Source organism: Prionailurus bengalensis, chromosome B1 (genome assembly GCF_016509475.1).
Source record: "Prionailurus bengalensis isolate Pbe53 chromosome B1, Fcat_Pben_1.1_paternal_pri, whole genome shotgun sequence".
Lineage (NCBI taxonomy): Eukaryota > Metazoa > Chordata > Mammalia > Carnivora > Felidae > Prionailurus > Prionailurus bengalensis.
In genome coordinates, this window is record NC_057344.1 from 53437487 (window position 1) to 53459530 (window position 22044).

The following is a 22044-nucleotide window of genomic DNA, read 5'->3' on the forward strand; positions in this document are numbered from 1 at the left end:
GCTAACTTGACAATAAATTATATTAAAAAAATAAAATATTATTGTTAAAATGTCCATTTAAATATTCACTGATAGTGAATTGTCCTATAACTTGTTTCTTTCCAATTAATATACAGTATAACTTAATGAAACAATATGCTCCTTTAAAACCAGCTCTTTCTAGGAAATTAGAAGTTATTAATAAATCATATCAGATTTATGGAAATTAAATCACAATGATAAGCTCTCTATATCATAAATGCATTCTGATTAATGCATTATTTAGCAATATAGTGGATTAGATGCCTGATAATAATATTGTGATAGTTGTTATCTGAAGCTATTTAGGACTTATTCCTGAATCAACAAAATGTGTGGACATGGAATTAGGATAAGCTTTAGGAAGTAGCTTACAGAAGTGATTCTTTAAATGAGTTCTTTGTATAATTGAGTTCAATAGGTTATTTGGTGTCTTCTTGAGTTAGTAATCCAACATGCTAATTAAACACTTAGGGACTTACTTTGACTACTTTTCCTTTGCTTCGCATCATTTATAGTCTAATTAAGTGTTTTTTTTGAAACTAAGGTTAGGACAGGGAAGATGTGTCTTTGTAAGTGGAATGAATCAAAGCAATACTGAAAACTTTATTATAGAATGGAAAGTATTTGGTGTCAGTAATCTTTGACATTATTGACCTTTAAGAAAATTAAATTAATTTGGTTGATATTTAATGAAAAATTATGTCTATATTTTCTTTTTTTTTAATTTTTTAATGTTTATTATTTTTGAGGTGGAGACAGAGAGCAAGCAGGGGAAGGGCAGAGAGAGGGAGACACAGAATCCGAAGCAGGCTCCAGGCTCTGAGCTGCCAGTACAGAGCCCGACACGGGGCTCCAACTCACAGACCGTGAGATCATGACCTGAGCTGATGTAGTCCTCTCACCTGACTGAGCCACCCAGGCGCCCCATAAATTTATATTTTCTTTTAGCTATAATAATTTAATCTGCATAAAAGAACTTCATGTGTCATATTTGCCACTGCCAGTATCAGATTTCACATTCAAAGATAACTCTCTAGTACACTCTTTGTAACCATGTATATAAAGGATCTCAACAAAAAAGGCAGACCCATATAATTATCTGAGATTTTCTCGCCCTGTTACATGATGAAATTCTGATTTACGGATTTTTCCTTGGCTTTATAATTCACATTGTTCATTAACTCATATGGTTAAATAAATTTCAGCGAGCCCTTAAAATGTTTCTTCATTTTTGTTCATTATGGGAGGCAGTGCATTGGAAAGTCCTTTGTGAAGTCTTTTGCAAATGATAGGTGACATCATTATACTGAAAATATTACTGTTCATTCTACTGATACAAGCATCAATCTAAGCATACTTACTGTGAGGGGTCCTGTTCGAAGATGGGCTACCTCACAGAATGCCAATGTTTATAATACTACCTGAACAAGATGTTAAAATTACCTCATGAAATTGCTGCTCAACTCTCTCAACATCAAGGTCCAACAACTGTAGATTTTAGCTGAGTTTAGCTGAGTTACTGCATGGTATTGCTACCTCAGGATCCACTTTGGCTCAGCGGCCGAAGGGAGATTGTATTGTATTGTATTGTATTGTATTGTATTGTATTGTATTATTTTTAGCTCAGTGGCCTGAGGGAGATTTAAACTGACACTAGTCCCTCATGCAAGTGCATACCGTAGATAACACCCACAGAGTCACAAGCAAGTGTAGTTGCCTGATATGACTTCCGCACAGTCCTCATAATCACTAGTCTCCCCCATATCACAGGGCTTTCCCTGTGTTCACACATTGGATAATACCCTTCTGGAACTTACCAAAACACTGCTTTTTTTATTGTTGTTCTTTGGTGTGAATCCAGTCTTAGCCTGGTGATTCCAAACCCACTGCACCCATAGACACTAACATAGGCATGAACACCTGGTTCCTGTCTGGCTCTCCATCTTGACCTACGTGTGTGGCTTCTTGAGGCTTGCCTTGCACTTTCTCCAGGACCTGTGAGTGATATACCTATTTCAATTTCTCTTGTGGTCTCTTTTTTTATTTAAAATTTTTTTTTCTTAATGTTTTTATTTATTTTGAGACAGAGAGAGACAGAGCATGAACAGGGGAGGGGCAGAGAGAGAGGGAGACACAGAATCGGAAACAGGCTCCAGGCTCTGAGCCATCAGCACAGAGCCCAATGCGGGGCTTAAACTCACAGAAGGTGAGATCATGACCTGAGCTGAAGTCAGACGCTCAACTGACTGAGCCATCCAGGCACCCCTCTCTTGTGGTCTCTTGTTGAATGGCAACTCATCCCCTGGCACCCTGAGCTCTAATTTACAAATGTTAATTGAACACAGTCATAACAGTGAAGGAGGGGTGTTTATGTGTACTGCAGAGATGGTGATATTCTCATTTCAAAATGTTCAAGTTTTAGTTTCAAAAGTGATCTTGTACTTCATTTACATGTAGTTTAACCTATGTGCCTACTGTTGAATATTATATTGCTTGACTCTATGACCAGTATATTTGGTTTGTTGAACCATTCTATACAAAAATGAATCATAAATGGCTCCAACTGGACCTAAGGACTGACAAAATTAACAAGGCTGATCACACAAAAACACTTTACAGATTTACTAAAGTCCATCTTTAATTATAATTTAATTACCAACTCACAAGATCAAGCTGCCATACAGATCACATTGTTTTAGGTGGTTTTATCAATAAATAGATAGAAAAGACTGAATTGAAGAAATAAATATTATTAGTCACCTAGTAAAAGCTAAATCTGAAATCAAAATGTGTTCTTTAAAAATAAATAGTGTGAGAAAAACCTTCAAGTTATGTAATTTCTTATGAATGAAATAGAAGCCAATTGGCAGAGAGGGGATCTGATATGCCCCTAGGACATATGTGCAAATAGATTTTATATTATGATGTTTCAACTAAACTCATGATTAATCACTGATTTATATATCCATGAGCTCAGTTACAAAGATCTACATTTTGATATTTTGACACTGACGAGTTATGCCTTAGGACGTAATAAATGTTGAAAACAAATTGAAAATGTTTGTACTTTTTCATTGATGAATCTTTAGATTGACATGCTATTTTAACTGAAATTAGACTTAAAAGTCAAAAAATACTTCAGGATGATCTAATTGGGCAAATTTCAAAAATGGCTGAGGTAAACAACAACAAAAACAGTATCTGCATTATCTGAGGATTTAACACAGATTTCTGATCCTTTCTAGATCTATCAGTCCAGGGAAATAGGCTGACCATCTGTGTTTAAAAAAATAAAAAGAAATAGAAAGAGATAATATCACCCACAAAAGTGGTTTCAAAACTATGGGCATATTCCCACCATTATACTGTTAAAACATTGAAATGACAGGGGAAACTCTGTTACTCCTAAGGAATAGAATCTCCAATGCTTTGTGACAGTGGCAGTTATTGTGAAATTTATATTCCTTTAATTTTTGATCATTTCCACATCATGCTTTGTTATTCTTTGCCTTCACAGCTTCCCCCGTTCCCACCCCACCACCATCTTTCATTTCCTGCTTCACATTGCTTTAGAATGATACACGGAAAACATGACTTACATCATGCAAGATGCTTGCTCATATAATTGTTAATAGCATTCTGATGCCTATAATTGACACATGTAACTCTCTAATTTGTCATATCAGATTTCTACAATTTGGAAGCCAATCTGTGTATCTTAGCACTTCAAATTATTCCACAGCTCAAATTTCTTTGGAGACAAACTGTACATGTTTGTCTCTTCTTAGGATTTTGATAGTATTTATTTTATGGAATGATGTTTCCCCCTCTTTTTCTCTAAATCCTACTCATAACATCCTACTATAATGAAACAGATGAATGGAAAAAGAAAATGTGACACACACACACACACACACACACACACACGATGCGATATTATTCAGCATTAAAAAGAAGGAAATCCCTTGGGGAGTGTGGGTGGCTCGGTGGGTTAAGCATCTGACTTTGGCTCAGGTCATAATCTCATGGTTAGTGGGTTACAGCCTTGAATCAGGCTCTGTGCTGCCAGCTCAGATCCTGAAGCCTGCTTTGGATTCTGTGTCTCCCTCTCTCTCTCTGCCCTTCTCTTGCTCAGTCTTCGTCTCTCTCTCTCTCTCTCTCTCAAAAATAAATAAACATCAAAAGAAAAAAAAAGAAGGAAATCTTGCCATTTGAAATAACATGAATAACCTGGGGGACATTATGTTAGGTGAAATAAGCCAGACGCAGAAAGGCAAATACTGTATGATCTCGTTTATATGTAGAATCTAAAAAAAATTGTACTCCCAGAAGCAGAGAATTAGAGGGGTGGTTGCCAAGGGCTGGGGTGGAAGAAACGAGAAATGATGGTCAAATGCTACAAACTTTTCATTATATCATGAACAAGCTCTGGCGATCTAATGTGCAGCATGATGATTTGATAGCTTTAGTGAATAATACTGTTTGGTATGCTTGAAATTTGCCGAGGACAGACCTTAAGTATTCTTCCCACATAAAACACATACACAAAAAGAAAACCACGCGAGGTGGTGGGTGTGTTAGTTAACTTGACTGTGGTGATCATTTCATAGAGTACACATATATCAAATCATCTCACTGTACACCATAAATATATACAATTTTTATTTATTAATGATAACTTAGAAAGCTGGAAAAAAAGTGTTCATCATGAGGTTTATGGTGCTTGCCTAATTTCCAAAGGTTGTTTCTTGACTGAAATTTTTAACAAAAGTAGCTTATTCAACTTGTTCTGTTTAGCTTTGTAGTTCTATATACCTGTTAGCCTGTGTACAAAAACTTAGTGATAGGTGGACACTTGTCACCCTGCGATACTCTGTTGTCTCTCTCTGTACCCCCTCATGCTTCCTCTCTTAGCATAAACATAGATTATGGGCCAGGAGTTTAAAAAGGCAGGACTCTGAGATCTAGGCTGTAGATGCCCTGTTCTTCCTATCAGACTAGAATGTTTTTGAATATAGTTTGTTTTATTTTAAATGGCAAATATAAGCTATTTGAATATTCCATAAGAATTAACAAAGCTTTTTTTCTATCTTACAGTCTACAGCAAAAAAAAAAAAAAAACAACTGTACTAGATATGTTTATTCCACAAAGTTTCTTCTCTGACAAATCATACCAAGATTTTTTCTTTCTCTTTTCCTAAATGCATGAGGCTGTGTTTTAACAGATTTTTAATAAGAAAAGGTGTTAGGAATGTAAGAAATATCATGAATTTCAGTCGTCTAAATTATCCTGTAGTTTCCCAGAACATCATTCTATTTAAAACTCTTTAAACATGATATTTGCATGTAATTAGAACAAAACTTGCATATATTCAAGTATAACACACTTGAATACTCAATAAAATGTGATATACGATTTTCTAAGTTCTCTGTAGGTTTTATTTATCATCCTGATAATACTGTGAGGTTGGTACTCGTGTTAGCCTCATTGTACATATAAAGGAAATGTGGTTCGGGAAGTTTATAGGACAAAGGTCACATAACAAATTAGAAGACCAAGGGCTTTAACTTGCCAAGTTGAACTCTTCTCTCTTATACCACTACTATCTCCTAGGATATATGTGGCTTTCCAGAATCAACTCCACATTCTCCAGTTTCTGTGCAGTCACCTATGGCTGGTTATGTAACTAACTCCTGGTAACGAGATTATAAGTGGAAGCAACTTCTTAAACTACTGTGGGGTCTTTATACTAACCCTCATTGGCCTGTATCTCTAATTTTCCATGAGAGTGAAATTTAACTTCTATCTTGTTTTAGCCACTATTTTTCAGTTCTCTGTTAGTCACAGTAAAATTTAATCCTGACTGGTAGATTTCTTAGGTTACATTGAAAAACCTTGTAAAATTTAGGTACTCTAGAATTCTGGGCTACATAGTGATATTTACTGTATTAAAATTAATACCAAGGAATTAAAATTTTGAATTAATTTTTTAAAATAATAAACACCCATTACATGTTTATATGTTTAATGAAGAACAATTAAATTTTCCAAAGAAAAAATTAATGAGAAAAGTGGTATTTTTAATGTTTCACTTAATAGAAAAGAAATTAGATGGATTCTACCATCTGCTTTTGAGTTTAATCTGTTGCTATATGATTGGCCCTGAAATATGCCCAAAATTAAAAGAATGTCATTTCATATTTGGCTACTGTATGAATAAATAGACATTGCAATATTAAACGGGGATGATCAGAATAGCCTCATTGGAAAGGTAACAGTTGACTGATGACTTAAATAGAATTTTTTATGCCTCAGCAAATTTGAGATTTATTTGTTAACAATTCATCTGTGTGTATTTTAACCTTTTAAAAAAAGCGATTCATGATTTAAAATTACTTACCTTTATTTTTAAGTTTTAATTAATTGTTTATTTAATTTTTAAGAATTTATTTTGAAAGCCAGTGAGAGCACAAGTAGGGGAGGAGCAGAGAGGGAGAGAGAAAGAGAATCCTAAGCAGGCTCTGTATTGTCGGTGCAGAGCTCTATGCAGGGCTCAAACCCATGAACCTTGAGATCATGACCTGAGCTAAAATCAAGAGTCAGATTCTCAATTGAGCCACCCAGGCACCCCTAGTTTTTATTTTTTAAGTTTATTTATTTTGAGAGGGAGAGAGAAAGAGAGAGAGAGAGAGAGAGAGCGCGAGTGAGAGCATAAGCAGAGGAGGGGCAGAAAGAGAGGGAGAGACAGAATCCCAAACAGGCTCCTACTCTCAGGGCAGAGCCTTATGTGGGATGCCATCTCAATCTCACAATATGAGATTTATTCCATGCTCATGAATCAGAACTCATTGTGGTTAAGATGGGAATTCTTTCCAAAATGGTTTGTTGATTCATTAAAATCCTATAAAAATCCCAGCAGGAACTTTTTTTTTTTTTAAGAAATTCACAAACTCCTGATGTTTACATAGAAGTGCTGTTTATTTCTTTTACCATGAAATTTGAAATCTTTAGTGGACAACAATCTGATCTCTATCTACTTTTTTTTCCTACCTTTCCCCTACTTTACTCAGCTTTAGGCACCTAGCACCTGTTTTCTGTCTCTATTCCCTGAGTTAACTATACAGATTTATATTCAGGGCCCATATGAGCTGTTTCTTTGCTCTGCACTCTCCAGACGAAGCTTTTCAACGCCACCAACTGCACACATCCTTTGATTCATTTGAAAAGAACTTATTTATTCTGCAGATTTTTACCCAAGCCTTATTTCTAGTTTTTCCCATTGTCTCCTCTATAAAATAAGGCTCCTACCCCATTATATATCCTTTTCTACTGTGAACATTTCTTTCATACACCAAATATTAATTGTGCTGAGAAACGTTCTGTACATATTTTAAGGACATGGACTGTCTTTGCTATGATCTATGTTTTCAAGGATTTTTATTTTATTTTTTAATAGCAAACAGCCTTGTAAGGTAGAGCTAGTGTTTTCTTCTAGAGCAAAGGTCAGGTTTGTTTACTGTCTGGTATGATAACGATAATGTCTCCCTCTGGAGCAAGTCAGGCAGACTTATCTTAGCATCCCCTAAGATTTGAGTTCTGTTATGAAACCCACCATGTATGAAGGAGTCTTCTGGCCCTCTTTTAGCTGCCCTGTGATAATAGCACAGGGAATCTCTTCTGTGCTCCCAGGGCTGCTAAAAAATGAGATTAATAAAGGCCTGTATCCCAGGCTCTGGGCCTTGTGTGTCTTTTGCTAGCATCCAAGAATCAGTGGCAGACTCACTTGATAGTTCTTGAGAATAATATTAAAAGAGAACTAATACTTCCAGCATTTAGTATGTGCTAAATATCTTCCATAATTGGTGTAATAAATCTTCAAAGTAATTCTAGTATGTAGGAACTTTGATTTTGTACATTGGCAAATTTAAAAGCTAAATTCTTAAGGACGTTAAATACTATAGCTATTAAGTGTTGTTGAGATGGGGTTCGCACCCAGCCTGCCTGTCTCCAAAGACCACACGTTTAGACAAATATGTTATTCTGCTTTCCTCCATTTTCAACTCTATGGCTTTAAAAATATGTTGTTTAAAAATCTGACGTCTATTTTCTACAACGTGCTGTCCGCACTGTGAGAGAAGGGCACTTTTATCTCTTACACACTACTATAATCTTAATGCCCAAACACTGTTGACCACATAGGAGAAATTAAATAAGTGTTTATTTAATAAATTGATCTCTGAAAGATAAAACATTTAGGGCAGCAAGTGATCCCAGATGATACTGTGAAAACCAAGTGTCCACAAATCACAAAATAGGATGTTCCTGTCCCAAAAAATATTTTTAAAGTTTTGTTTCTTTCATTGATAAAAATATATGCTATATTTCCATTACGTGACCTTCTTAAATTTTAGGGTGACCCCATAATTTCAATACTTGCATTTTCACCTCTATTAATAATTGCAAATAGTGCCGTGTTTACTGTGTAAGCCTATGAATAACAGCAGACTTAATTACACAAATTCAACATTTGTTTAAAGTGAAGACTAAAACTTGTAAGTAATTGTGGTGCAGATGGAATTTTCACGTTAACTGTGATAAAGAAAAGTGATTAAATTATTGAGTTGCCATAGAGATCATATAAATTAAATATTTAAAAATCAAAACAGTTGGTATTATATGACTCCTACCAAATTCACATTTGCTCATTAGTCAGGAAAGCAACAATTGTCACATTAAAAGAGTGCGGTTAGTTTAATTGTATTGGTTTCTCAGGCTGGTTTGTAACTTATTATCAAACTACTTTGGTTTTGTTCTCTGTAAGGACATACATAAAGGAGTTAAAATTATTTTATTCTGTTAAATGTTATTTTCCCAAGTAGTCTCTGTATAACTTCTATTTAAGAAACAATTGTTTACTGACTCAAAGGGGCACATGCACCCCAGGGTTTACAGCAGCACTCTCAACAATAGCCACGTTATGGAAAGAGCCCAAATGCCCATCAACTGATGAGTGGATAAAGAAGTTGTGGTATATTTATATGTACACAATGGACTATTACTCAGCCATCAAAAAGAAGGAAACTGCCATTTGCGATGATGTGGGCGGAGCTAGAGAGTATTAGGCTGAGCAAAATAAGTCAGTTAGAGAAAGACAAATACCATATGATTTCAATCATATGTGGAATTTAAGAAACCAAACAGATGAACATAGGGGGAAGGGGGAAAAAAAGAGACAGGCAAACCATAAAACTCAACTATAGAGAATATACTGAGGGTTGATTGAGGGGGGGTGGGCAGGAGGATGGGTTAAAAGAGGCACTTGGTGTGTGAGCACTGAATGTTGTACGTAAGTGATGAATCACAAAATTCTACTACTGCAAGTGACATATAATATACACTATATATTAACTAACTGGAATTTAAATAAAAACTTAAAAAAATAAATAACTGCATGATTATAAAAAGAATAAAACAAATGGATAATATTATCGAATTGTAATTTATTTTACTTATTTTATTTTTATTTTTTATGAAATTTGTTGTCAAATTGGTTTCGATTCAACACCCAGTGCTCATCCCAAAAGGTGCCCTCTTCAATATCCATCACCCACCCTCCCCTCCCTCCCCTCCCCCATCAACCCTCAATTTGTTCTCAGTTTTTTAGAGTCTCTTATGCTTTGGCTCTCTCCCACTCTAACCTCTTTTTTTCTTTTTTCCTTCTCCTCCCCCATGGGTTTCTGTTAAGTTTCTCAGGATCCACATAAGAGTGAAACCATATGGTATCTGTCTTTCTCTGTATGGCTTATTTCACTTAGCATCACACTGTCCAGTTCCATCCACGTTGCTACAGAGGGCCATATTTCATTCTTTCTCATTGCCACGTACTACTCCATTGTGTATATAAACCACAATTTCTTTATCCATTCATCAGTGGATGGACATTTAGGCTCTTTCCATAATTTGGCTATTGTTGAGAGTGCTGCTATAAACATTGGGGTACAAGTGCCCCTATGCATCAGTACTCCTGTATCCCTTGGGTCAATTCCTAGCAGTGCTACTGCTGGGTCATAGGGTAGGTCTACATTTAATTTTTTGAGGAACCTCCACACTGTTTTCCAGAGCGGCTGCACCAGTATGCATTCTCACCAACAGTTCAAGACGGTTCCTGTTTCTCCACATCCTTTCCAGCATCTATAGTCTCCTGATTTGTTCATTTTGGCCACTCTGACTGGCGTGAGGTGATATCTGAGGGTGGTTTTGATTTGTATTTCCCTGATGAAGAGCGACGTTGAGCATCTTTTCATGTGCCTGTTGGCCATCCAGATGTCTTCTTTAGAGAAGTGTCTATTCATGTTTTCTGCCCATTTCTTCACTGGGTTATTTGTTTTTCGGGTGTGGAGTTTGGTGAGCTCTTTATAGATTTTGGATACTAACCCTTTGTCCGATATGTCATTTGCAAATATCTTTTCCCATTCCGTTGGTTGCCTTTTAGTTTTGTTGGTTGTTTCCTTTGCTGTGCAGAAGCTTTTGATCTTCATAAGGTCCCAGCAGTTCATTTTTGCTTTTAATTCCCTTGCCTTTGGGGATGTATCAAGTAAGAAATTGCTACGGCTGAAGTCAGAGAGGTCTTTTCCTGCTTTCTCCTCTAGGGTTTTGATGGTTTCCTGTCTCACATTCAGGTCCTTATCCATTTTGAGTTTGTTTTTGTGAATGGTGTGAGAAAGTGGTCTAGTTTCAACCTTCTGCATGTTGCTGTCCAGTTCTCCCAGCACCATTTGTTAAAGACACTGTCTTTTTTCCATTGGATGTTCTTTCCTGCTTTGTCAAAGATGAGTTGGCCATACTTTTGTGCGTCTAGTTCTGGGGTTTCTATTCTATTCCATTGGTCTATGTGTCTGTTTTTGTGCCAATACCATGCTGTCTTGATGATGACCGCTTTGTAGTAGAGGCTAAAGTCTGGGATTGTGATGCCTCCTGCTTTGGACTTCTTCTTCAAAATTACTTTGACTATTCAGGGCCTTTTCTGGTTCCATATGAATTTTAGGGTTGCTTGCTCTAGCTTCGAGAAGAATGCTGGTGCAATTTTGATTGGGATTGCATTGAATGTGTAGATAGCTTTGGGTGGTATTGACATTTTAACAATATTTATTCTTTCAATCCATGAGCACGGAATGTTTTTCCATTTCTTTATATCTTCTTCAATTTCCTTCATAAGCTTTCTATAGTTTTCAGCATACTGATCTTTTACATCTTTGGTTAGACTTATTCCTAGGTATTTTATGCTTCTTGGTGCAATCGTGAATGGGATCAGTTTCTTTATTTGTCTTTCTGTTGCTTCATTGTTAGTGTATAAGAATGCAACTGATTTCTGTACATTGATTTTGTATCCTGCAACTTTGCTGAATTCATGTATCAGTTCTAGCAGACTTTTGGTGGAGTCTATTGGATTTTCCATGTATAGTATCATGTCATCTGCAAAAAGTGAAAGCTTAACTTCATCTTTGCCAATTTTGATGCCTTTGATTTCCTTTTGTTGTCTGATTGCTGATGCTGGAACTTCCAACACTATGTTAAACAACAGCAGTGAGAGTGGGCATCCTTGTCGTGTTCCTGATCTCATGGAAAAAGCTCTCAGTTTTTCCCCATTGAGGAAGATGTTAGCTGTGGGCTTTTCATAAATCGCTTTTATGATGTTTAAGTAAGTTCCTTCTATCCCGACTTTCTCGAGGATTTTTATTAAGAAAGGATGCTGATTTTTGTCACATGCTTTTTCTGCATTGATTGACAGGATCACATGGTTCTTTTCTTTTATTAATGTGATGTATCACGTTGATTGATTTGCGAATGTTGAACCAGCCCTGCATCCCAGGAATGAATCTCACTTGACATGGTGAACAATTCTTTTTATATTCTGTTGAATTCGATTTGCTTGTATCTTATTGAGAATTTTTGCATCCATATTCATCAGGGATATTGGCCTGTACTTCTCCTTTTTTACTGGGTCTCTGTCTGGTTTAAAATCAAAGTAACACTGGCTTCATAGAATGAGTCTGGAAGTTGTCCTTCCCTTTCTATTTTGGGATAGCTTGAGAAGGATAGGTATTATCTCTGCTTTAAATGTCTGGTAGAACTCCCCTGGGAAGCCATCTGGTCCTGGACTCTTATTTGTTGGGAGATTTTTGATAACTGATTCAATTTCTTTGCTGGTTATGGGTCTGTTCAAGCTTTCTATTTCCTCCTGATGGAGTTTTGGAAGCATGTGGGTATTTAGGAATTTGTCCATTTCTTCCAGGTTGTCCAGTTCATTGGCATATAATTTTTCATAGTATTCCCTGATAATTGCTTGTATTTCTGAAGGATTAGTTGTAATAATTCCATTTTCATTCATGATTTTATCTATTTGGGTCATCTCCCTTTTCTTTTTGAGAAGCCTGGTTAGAGGCTTATCAATTTTGTTTTTTTTTTTTTTTCAAATAACAAACTCTTGGTTTCATTGATCTGCTCTCCAGTTTTTTTTAGATTCTATATTGTTTATTTCTGCTCTGATCTTTATTATTTCTCTTCATCTGCTGGGTTTAGGCTGTCTTTGCTGTTCTGCTTCTATTTCCTTTAGGTGTGCTGCTAGATTTTGTATTTGGGATTTTTCTTGTTTCTTGAGATAGGCCTGGATTGCAATGTATTTTCCCCTCAGGACTGCCTTCACTGCATCCCAAAGCATTTAGATTCTTGTATTTTCATTTTCGTTTGTTTCCATATATTTTTTAATTTCTTCTCTAATTGCCTGGTTGATCCATTCATTCTTTAGTAGGGTGTTCCTTAACCTCCATGCTTTTGGAGGTTTTCCAGACTTTTTCTGTGGTTGATTTCAAGCTTCATAGCATTGTGGTCTGAAAGCATGCATGGTATGATTTCAATTCTTGTATACTTATGAAGGGCTGTTTCGTGACCCAGTATGTGATCTATCTTGGAGAATGTTCCATGTGCACTTGAGAAGAAAGTGTATTCTGTTGCTTTGGGATGCAGAGTTCTAAATATATCTGTCAAGTCCATCTGATCCAATGTATCATTCAGGGCCCTTGTTTCTTTATTGACCGTGTGTCTAGATGAGCTATCCATTTCTGTAAGTGGAGTGTTAAAGTCCCCTGCAATTACCACATTCTTATCCATAAGGTTGCTTATGTTTGTGAGTAATTGTTTTATATATTTGGGGGCTCCCGTATTCGGTGCATAGACATTTATAATTGTTAGCTCTTCCTGATGGATAGACCCTGTGATTTTTATATAATGCCCTTCTTCATCTCTTGTTACAGCCTTTAATTTAAAGTCTAGTTTGTCTGATATAAGTATGGCTACTCCAGCTTTCTTTTGACTTCCAGTAGCATGATAAATAGTTCTCCATCCCCTCACTTTCAATCTGAAGGTGTCCTCAGGTCTAAAATGAGTCTCTTGTAGACAGCAAATAGATGGGTCGTGTTTTTTTTTATCCATTCTGATATCCTATGTCTTTTGGTTGGTGCATTTAGTCCATTTACGTTCAGTGTTATTATAGAAAGATATGGGTTTAGAGTCATTGTGATGTCTGTAGGTTTCATGCTTGTAGCGATGTCTCTGGTACTTTGTCTCACAGGATCCCCCTTAGGATCTCTTGTAGGGCTGGTTTAGTGGTGACAAATTCCTTCAGTTTTTGTTTGTTTGGGAAGACCTTTATCTCTCCTTCTATTCTAAATGACAGACTTGCTGGATAAAGGATTCTCGGCTGCATTTTTTTTCTGTTCATCATATTGAAGATCTCCTGACATTCTTTTCTGGCCTGCCAGGTTGCAGTAGAGAGATCCGTCAAGAATCTTATTGGTCTCCCTTTATAGTTAGAGCACGTTTCTCCCTAGCTGCTTTCAGAATTTTCTCTTTATCCTTGTATTTTGCGTTTCACTATGATATGTCGTGCTGAAGATCGATTCAAGTTACGTCTGAAGGGAGTTCTCTGTGCCTCTTGGATTTCAATGCCTTTTTCCTTCCCCAGATCAGGGAAGTTCTCAGCTATTGTTTCTTCAAATACACCTTCAGCACCTTTCCCTCTCTCTTCCTCGTCTGGAATACCAATTATGCATATATTATTTCTCTTTAGTGCATCACTTAGTTCTCTAATTTTCCCCTCATACTCCTGAATTTTTTTATCTTTTTCTCAGCTTCTTTTTCCATAATTTTATCTTCTAGTTCACCTATTCTCTCCTCTGCCTCTTTAATTGAGCTGTGGTTGTACCCATTTTATTCTGCAGCTCATTAATAGCATTTTTTAGCTTCTCCTGGCTGTTCCTTAGTCCCTTGATCTCTGTAGCAATAGATTCTCTGCTGTCCTTTATACTGTTTTCAATCCCAGTGATTAATTTTATGACTATTATCCTAAATTCACTTTCTGTTATATTGTTTAAATCATTTTTGATCAGTTCATTAGCTGTCGCTCTCCTGGAGATTCTTTTGAGGGGAATTCTTCCGTTTGGTCATTTTGGGTAGTCCCTGGAGTGGTGCGGGACTGGGGAGCACTTCCCCTGTGCTGTCTTGAATAACTTGTGTTGGTGGGCGGGCCCTCTGTCAGAACCGATGTCTGCCCCCAGCCCACCGCTGGGGCCACAGGCAGACTGGTGTGTGCCTTCTCTTCCCCTCTCCTAGGGGCGGGATTCACTGTGGGGTGGCGTGGCCAGTCTGGGCTACTTGCACATTGCCAGGCTTGTGGTGCTGGGGATCTGGCGTATTAACTGGGGTGGATTGGCGAGGTGCACGGGTGGGGGGCTGGAGGGGTAGGCTCAGCTCACTTTTCCTTTGGAGATCTGCTTCAGGAGGGGCCCTGCGGCACCGGGAGGGAGTCAGACCCACCAGAGGGACGGATCCACAGAAGCACAGCCTTGGGTGTGTGTGGTGCAACGAAGTTCTCTGACAGGAGCTGGTTCCCTTTGGGAATTTGGCTGGGGATGGGCGAGGGAGGTGGCGCTGGCGAGGGAGATGGCACTGGTTAGTGACTTTGTTCCTTCCAGGCTGAGGTCTGTAGTCCCTCCGGGGCTCAAAAACTCTCCCTCCCGTTGTCCTCCAGCCATCCCACTCTCTGAGCAGAGCTGTTTGCTTAGAGCCTTCCAACTGTTAAGTACTGCTTGCTGTCAAACACACTCCGTCTGGCCCCTCCGCTTTTGCAAGCCAGACTTGGGGGCTCTGCTTGGCCAGGCCGCCCCTCCACCCCAGCTCTCTCCTGCCAGTCTGTGTAGCACGCACCACCTTTCCCCCGTTCCTACCCTCTTCCGTGGGCCCCTGGTCTATGCTTGGCTGCGGAGAATCCGTTCTGCTAGTCTTCTGGCAGTTTTCTGGGTTATTTAGGCAGGTGTGGGTGAAATCTACGTGATCAGCAGGACGCGGTGAGCCCAGCGCCCTCCTATGCCGCCATCTTCCCGCTAACCCTGAATTGTAATTTAGAGAGAGCTAAGTAGTGTCACTATGAAGAATTAAATTGAAGGTTATAAATCTGGAGTTAGGGAGGCCCAATAACACTCAGTTATAATATTCCTCGAAAGAGATGATAAGATGTTGAACTTTAAAAATTGCCATATGGTAAAACTGGTGCGTATTCAATTAAAAGCGTATTTAAGGACATATGATGTATAGAATACCTGGTGATTGTTATTATGTGAGAGATATGCAAGTTATGGAAGATTTTTGGAAAATTTTGTTTTTCTGCTTTGATCAACTTGATACACGGCAAAATCTTTAACTGATATATAAAAATGTCTTTTAAGGGGTGCCTGGGTGGCGCAGTCGGTTAAGCGTCTGACTTCAGCCAGGTCATGATCTCCCGGTCCGGGAGTTCGAGCCCCGCGTAGGGCTCTGGGCTGATGGCTCAGAGCCTGGAGCCTGTTTCTGATTCTGTGTCTCCCTCTCTCTCTGACCCTCCCCTGCTCATGCTCTGTCTCTCTCTGTCCCAAAAATAAATAAATGTTGAAAAAAAAATTAAAAAAAAAATGTCTTTTAAAAAGTAGTAGGATGGCAAGCGATAATGATAAGTTCAGTTAATGCTTTTTTTTTTTTTGCTGATATGCAACCACATGTGTTATTTTCTCATTAATAGGGAATGATTTTTCTTCTTAAGTTTGTGTCACAAAGCATGTGTGATTTAAGCATTCTTCTGTCACATTATGGTAAATATGTGCTTACCCAACGTCGAGAGGGATAATTAATAATCATGTACCTGAAGTGGGAAATGTGTTTAAGTGTAAAGTAATGGAATAAGACACAAAATGAATAACTGAGAGACTTTATGAATATTTAAGACTTCTGGTACTTGAAGGCTTTAAAAGTTTATCTGAGTGCTATTTTATGCAGTGGTCTACAAGGTTTTGCCTCGTTATTTTTTCCCTACTTCTCCTGTTTCAGCTTGCATAAGTCTTTTTCTTATCTTTCACCGTGTTTGTACAACTTCATTTTCTGCCTGCTTTGACTGGTTATTTCTTACTTATTCTTATATCTTACTTATTTGCTTAGGAAAAATTTCATAGTTTAGCATCAGATCTTTGTTACACACTGTTATAAATACATTCATTAAAATTTTTTTTTAATGTTTATTTTTGAGAGAGAGAGCGAGCATGAGCAGGGTAGGACAGCAGAGATAGAGAGGGAGACACAGAATCCAAAGCAGTCTCCAGGCTCTGAGCTGGCAGCACAGAACTCAATATGGGGCTCGAACTCATGAGCTGTGAGATCATGACCTCAGCCGGAGTGGGATGCCTAACTGACTGAGCCACCCAGGTGCCCCAACACATTTATTTTTAATTCATATTACCTTCCTAAGCTGCCATTTTATAATTATTTGTTAGTCACTTAATTTATAGGTAGAGTAATTTCTATCTTCACCTGGGTCTGTTTTTGTTAAGCCTTGTATCTCCAAAGTTTTGTTCTACCAACTCTAGAAAATAGTAGGCGTGTAGTAAATATTTTTTAATGTGTGTAATGGAAAGCAAATTAATGACAAAAGCAAATAAAAAATGGTTTAAAAAGTGACAAAAGCTCAAACCCAAAAACAAATGCCAGAATATGTGCAAGAGAAAAAAATAACATATTATTGATTCATATGAGAATGAATAAATCCAAAAACAAAATGGATGAAAAAATCAAATAGTCATTTCAGCAAATGAGGAAAATATATTTTTTTTGTTTGTCTTTTGAGAGAGAAAACACACGTGTTGGGGAGTAGCGGGAGGAAAGGAAGAGAGAGGGAATCTGAAGCAGGCTCCACGCCCAAAGCAGAGCCCAACACGACACTTGATCTCAAACCATGAGATCATGACCTGAGCCAAAATTAAGAGCCAGAGGTTTAACTGACTGAGCCACTCAAGTGCCTGGGACACACATTTTTAAAAGCACAATGAATTAAGATAATCTAATTAATAACATGAATTAACAGAACATACCCTGCTTATTTTTAAAGATAGTACCTATTTACTAGGATGTAGTGAAATTAGTGTCATGGTGAATTTTGGTATGAGTGTAAACAGGCACAGTAGTATCTGTAAATAAATATAGCAAGATAACAGACATGCTTCTAGCACTGCATATGATAGATTTATTAAACTGATATGTATTTTAAAAAATGTTTAAAAATGTTTTTATTTTATTTTTGAGAGAGAGAGACAGAGTGCAAGCAGGGGAGGGGCAGAGAGAGAAGGAGATACAGAATCCAAAGCAGGCTCCAGGCTCTGAGCTGTCAGCACAGACCCCGATGAGGGGCTTGAGCCCACAAACTGGGAGATTGTGGCCTAAGCCAATGTCAGAGGGTTAATCCACTGAGCCACCCAGGTGCCCCCAAGTTGGTACATATTTATTTCTGACTTTCAGAACATGGAAATGCTGTTTTCTAGACTGCATCATTGCTAAAGTTTTAATAAAGTTGGGTTCTGCCAATCTGATGCCTTCCTTTGGGATGTGGAAGGCAGAAATAAGTCAGAATTCATATGCCTTCCATTTTGACCATTGCCTCTGACTATAATAGTCAGTAATGTCCCATGTTGGGTCACTAGGAATCATGGTGTCACAAAAGGGATGTTTCAGAGGTGGCTATGGCTCACAAATGTGATGAGGTCCTTAGAATCAACATTAACATTGATGACTCCTAAAATTCCACTTGCTTGGTAGTGTCATCTAGCAGTTAAATTTTGTAAGTACTTTGAATCCTAGATCAGCCTAGAACATATACATCTAGCCCTTCCCCCATTTTTTAGAAGTGTATTTCTGGAAGTGTATTAAAAGTGAATTCGAAGTGAGGCACCTGGGTGGCTCGGTCGGTTGAGTGTCTGACTTCGGCTCAGGTCATGATCTCACACATCGGGCTCTGTGCTGACAGCTCAGAGCCTGGAGCCTGTTTCAGATTCTGTGTGCATCTCTCTGCCCCTTCCCTGCTTGCTCTCTCTCTGTGTCTCTCTCAAATATAAAATAAAACATTATAAAAAACTGAATTAGAAATGGATTTCTGGAAAATAACAATTATCATTTATAACACAATATTAAAACATAAAATATGTAGGAATTAACGTAATAAATATGTGTATGTATCGGTACACTTAAAAATGCAACAGGATACTGAGATGAGTTAAAGAGGAAATAAATGGGAGAGATATTCTATGTTTAGGGATAGAGTATTCAATATTGTTTCTATGCCAATTCTGACTAAATTAATATTTAGTCAGAATCAGATTCTCAAGTGGAATCTGTAGCAATTGACAAACTAATTTTAAGTTTATATGAAATGTAAGTATCTAGAAAAATCAAAATAATTAAAGAAATAGAAGGCTGGAGATCCTACATTATCTGATTTCAAGACAATACAAATCTATAGTAATTAAAAAAAAGGTGGTATTGGCTTCACAAAATATAGATGAGTAGACATAGATCAGTGAAATTGAAAGTTCAGAAAGGAACCCACACATATATGCTGTATTGAATTTCATAAATGTGACAGACGAAATCAATTGGGAAATGACTGGTATTTTACATGAATACTAAACAGAGACTTGATAAATAAGTTTTTGTAGACATACTTTTGCTTTTCAAAATCCACAGTAAAGAAAATACTGGTAGAAAAATTTGCAAAATATATATCAAACTGAGGAGCTGTATCCAGAATATATGATGAAAATTTACAGCCTATTAATAAGAAGACAGTCTCAAAAAAGGAACATAATTTGAGGAGACACTTTACAAAATAATGTATATGTCCACTTGCCAGGTGTTGGGGTGGTAAATTAGGGCAACAAGCCAAACCGAAAGTAATAATCAAGCCGTTATGTATTTACTGCGACACTGCAACAAAAAGATGTTTTCTAGGTGTATTTTTTCCCAAAGAATGGTACCAAGTAAGGGTCAAATGACACAGTGCAGATGGCAGGGAATCATCTCATTTCCATGGGGCTGGAGTAACAGTTTCTGAAATGGGAAAGGGTGAGAAGTGGAAAAATGCTGAGTCAGATTGGAGAAAAGTAAGCTAATCCAAGTAGGTCTCAGCCAAAAGGAGGCACCTGGGCTAAGAATAGATCTGAAGAGCACAACCCGCCAGGGATGCCTGAGATCTCGATTGCATCTTCTTCTAGAAAATTATAATACATTGTGTATACACCAAGAAGCCTAAGGCTTCTTAAGGAAAGCCTTGCAATTGCCTATGGTTTGGCCTGCAAAATCATATACATGGTTTTGGCCTGGAGCCAGGCTACTTAATATGAATGACAAATATGCACAATGTGATTAGTCCTGTATAAATGCAACTTAGAATGAGAATATAATACCAGTATTGCATCAGCAAAAATGGCTTACATTAAAAAAATGGCATTATTGGGGCACCTGGGTGGCTCAGTGGGTTGAGCATCTGACTTTGGCTCAGGGCATGATCTCATGGTTAGTGAGTTTGAGCCCCGCATCGGGCTCTGTGCTGACCACTAGGAGCCTGGAGCGTGCTTCAGATTCTGTCTTCCACTCTTTCCACCCCTCCTCCGCTCATGCTCTGTCTGTCTGTCTCTCTCCAAAACAAATAAACATTAAAAATATTTTTTAAAAGTGGCAGTATTAATTGCTATAAGGATATGGAGCAACCAACTCAAAAATAGCTTAATGGAAATTCAAAATGATATGGCCACTTTGAAAAATAGTTTGGTAATTTCTTATGTTAGTAGTTTACTCAGTGTATTACTCAACAATGCAATCTTCATGTTATTAATTAAAAAAGTGAAAACTTAATCTACAAAAAGATTTGTATGTGAATGTTCCTAGAAATTCTACACATAGGCCAAATTTTATGGCTGTACCACAATTTATCTTTTCTTCTGTTGATGGGCATTTTGTTTGTTCTAAATGGATTTTTTTTTCACTTCATAATTATTTGTTTCTGGTATATAGATGGACTGTTGATTGTTACAAAATAAAACAATCAAATGCCCATCAGTAAACGAGCAGGAAATACATCTTGAGAAATAGCTAAATCTACTATTAGTTCTAGTTTTGTAGATTCCTTGGGATTTTCTATGTAAAAATTCATGTGGTCTATGAATAAAGAAGTTTTATTTCTTCCAAAAGAAAAAAAAAGAAGCCAACAAGTTAGAGACAACACAAATATCAATGCAACCTTTATTTTTTGGGGAAGTTACCATCTTATTAGCCGTGCTTTCTCAAATAATTTTTATTCATAGTGTCCTTTGCAACTAATATGGAGCTAAGTGATAAAGATTGCATTAGAGTTATACAAATGTAAGGTTTTTATCCAGAAGAAAAAAAAAGTAACATGCAAACTTACTCTGCAGTCATCAGTGACAGAAATATCATCTGGTTTTAAATGCTCAAGGGTGGTTGGATGGTCAACTTTATGATACTGAAATGTTCTAGATGAACCATCATCATATTCAATGTCATTGGAGTAAAATCGGTCCTGATATTTAATATTTGGTGATGTCCATGAGCTTCAATTCCTTCATCAGGTCAATTCTTTAAAATTGTTTAAATGCTTTATTTATTTTTGAGAAAGAGAGAGAGAGAGAGAGAGACAGAATATGAGTAGGGGAGGGGTAGAGAGAGAGGGAGACGCAGAATCTGAAGCAGGCTTCAGGCTCTGAGCAGTCAGCTCAGAGACTGATGTGGAACTTGAATCCATGAACTGTGAGATCATGACCTAAGCCAAAGTTGGTCACTCAACTGACCACCCAGGCATCCGTGGTCAGTTCTATTCCTTTGTTTATGCTGACTTCATGAGGATGAGACATATGCTGTAATACAAGGACTCCACATCTGATTTGATGACCTGTTGTCACCACCTGGAATTTTTTTTATTTATTTTTTATTTATTTTTTCAACGTTTATTTATTTTTGGGACAGAGAGAGACAGAGCATGAACGGGGGAGGGGCAGAGAGAGAGGGAGACACAGAATCGGAAACAGGCTCCAGGCTCTGAGCCATCGGCCCAGAGCCTGATGCGGGGCTCGAACTCAAGGACAGCGAGATCATGACCTGGTTGAAGTCGGACGCTTAACCGACTGCGCCACCCAGGCGCCCCTGGAATTTTTTTTATTAAGTTTATTTATTTATTTTTGAGAGGGAGAGAGCATGTGTGCAGGAGGGGCAGAGAGAAGAAAGAGAGAATCCCAAGTGGGGCTCAAACTCATGAGATCATGACTTGAGTCAAAATCCATAATCAGATGGTTAACTGACAAGAGTCACCCAGGTGCCCCAACACCTGGAATTTTAAAATTTTAAATAATTTTATCTGTGAACATATCTTTGAACATATGTTTTGAGAGGGAAGTGTTATGACAATAGAAAATGCACCTGAGCAGAGAGGAAATGTGCTTTTCTGTCATTGTTCCTTGTTTCCAAGGTGGAAACAAGGATGCCCCCATTAACATACAAGGCAAGCATGTTAAGCCTTACAACAAAGTAAATAACATTGGTGATGGCATTCAGAGTCCACACTTCCCATTTGAACCAGAACTTCAAATATGAAACAATGGTAA